We start from the raw sequence: 1997 nt of genomic DNA, 5'->3' as shown, positions 1-1997 counted from the left end.
CAGAAACTTTTCAGCACCCTCTCGTGTGTATATATATATATATACGAAGGTTGTGCAGAAATGTTCTTGGCTTTGGGTAAACAAAAATACAGGAAGATCATTTAATTGACACAACTATTGGAGCGGTCCTTCAGTAAAAGAACTCAGAAAGTTGGGCCTCTATAGAATTAGGCTATTCGCAAGACCCTTAAAGCCAGGAACTTTTCAGTACCCCCCCCCCCACGTATATACCAGTATGTGTGTGTGTGTACGCGTGTGTATATGTTTGTGTTTCTGCCTACATATGTTTGTATACGTACTTTGTGCGTAGGTGTGTGTATACATATATAGATATGCGCACTTTTGTATATGTACCTCGATTATGTATTTATCTGTATACGTGCGTGTGTGTGTATGAAACGTGTATATATGTGTCTATGTAGGTGGACACATGCATATATATGTGCGTGTATATTTACCATTATCTATGCGTGTGTTTGTATGCATATATCTGTGTCCGTATGTGTTTACGCGCGTGTGTGTGTGTGTATATATATATATATATATATATATATATATATATATATATATAGGTCTGTTGGTGCAAGCAGGAAAAATAGAACGCAAAATATGAGTCTGTGTGTATGTTATTATTAATATTTAGCAGAAGCAACAGTGACTCAAGTTTCGTGAATTTCGTGCGTTGGTACTTACCAAACACACGCACATATGTGTCAACGTACGAAACATTCGGACCTTAAGTCACTGCGTTCTGTTAAATATTAATAAACACACACATTATATATATATATATATATATATACATACATACATACTGGTGTGTGTGTGTATACATGTATGTATGATTATACATATCTATAAGCAGTGATAAAATTTGCGCGGGTGTTTCACGTTGACCGCGATTTCTGTGCATGAATAAACGACGCGCAAAAAATTCACCCGCCTAAATGTGTCGGCCGAAATCGGGTGTGTATATATATATATATAGTGTGTGTATATATATATGTGTGTGTGTGTGTGTAAGCTTGTTTTTGTATCCATAATAAAAAATAATTATGCATTAATCTAATGGGTTAACGCTATTTTGTAGAGGACAAATTTATTGTGAAACAAGAATGTTGTTGACATTGACACCGGAGTGTAAACCAGTTAATTCATTATCCACCCATGGCTGAAACGGCGAAGTCACTATCAACAACATTCTTGTTCAAAAATAATATATCCATGTAATCGACTAGTCTCCTCCCCCAAAAGCTTGAGGCCTTCTACCTCCAACAGAAAGGATTATTATTATGGGTGGAAGTTGCGTAAACGGCAAAAATAATATATCCTTTGAATCGGAGAGGGCACCTGCTCCCGGGGTTTCAGGCAAATCTCGGACAGTGGGGTTCCGCGATTATCCCTAGAGGCCTTCCCGTATCAGGAGGGCCACGTCTCCATCATTCTCCCCACCACTTCGTTTTTCTTTTTAAACCATTGTATGCTAAGCATACTTCCCTCCTTTCTATTTTTTTATCATTTCATATGTAAACCCCAACACATGTCTTTGCATTGTCCCCTTCATCCTTCGCCCTTGTGGCAAATAAAGGAAATCATTATTATTATTAGAAGTAGTAGTAGCAGCAGTAGCAGTTATTTTTCAGGTAATAACTTATCGGGGGACAAGCGTTGTCTAACCCAGGGGTTTTCAAACTGTGGTCCGCGGACCACAGGGGGTCCGTGGACAGCAAATACTTTTTATGGGCAATTTGATTTTATATATGTTTTTTTAATCGAAATCTTTTAATTGACAATAAACCTATTTGTTAAATACTGTTAAATAAATAAATGTAAAAACATATGTTATTTTAAGCAAATATTTATGTGTAAATTTCATAAGCGTTTATAATGGGGTCCCTAAGGTAAAGCCTGAAATATAAAGGGGTCCGCAAGTCAAAAAGTTTGAAAACCCCTGGTCTAACGCATCCCTCGCTATAATAAAAGAATGTTTTTTTTTG

The 1997-nt window shown here is 36.8% G+C and overlaps 1 protein-coding gene across 1 annotated transcript in view; it reads left to right on the top strand.

Annotated features, from left to right (window-relative positions):
• The window catches only part of LOC106880436 (phosphoribosyl pyrophosphate synthase-associated protein 1), an 8827-nt gene that overhangs the window by 909 nt on the left and 5921 nt on the right, over positions 1–1997 (top strand). The gene's annotated exons all lie outside the window — the stretch shown is intronic.

This window comes from Octopus bimaculoides, unplaced genomic scaffold (assembly GCF_001194135.2).
Source record: "Octopus bimaculoides isolate UCB-OBI-ISO-001 unplaced genomic scaffold, ASM119413v2 Scaffold_122307, whole genome shotgun sequence".
Classification (NCBI taxonomy): Eukaryota; Metazoa; Mollusca; class Cephalopoda; order Octopoda; family Octopodidae; genus Octopus; species Octopus bimaculoides.
The sequence above is the reverse complement of the archived record's forward strand: the minus strand, read 5'-3'. Positions and strand labels throughout refer to the sequence as shown.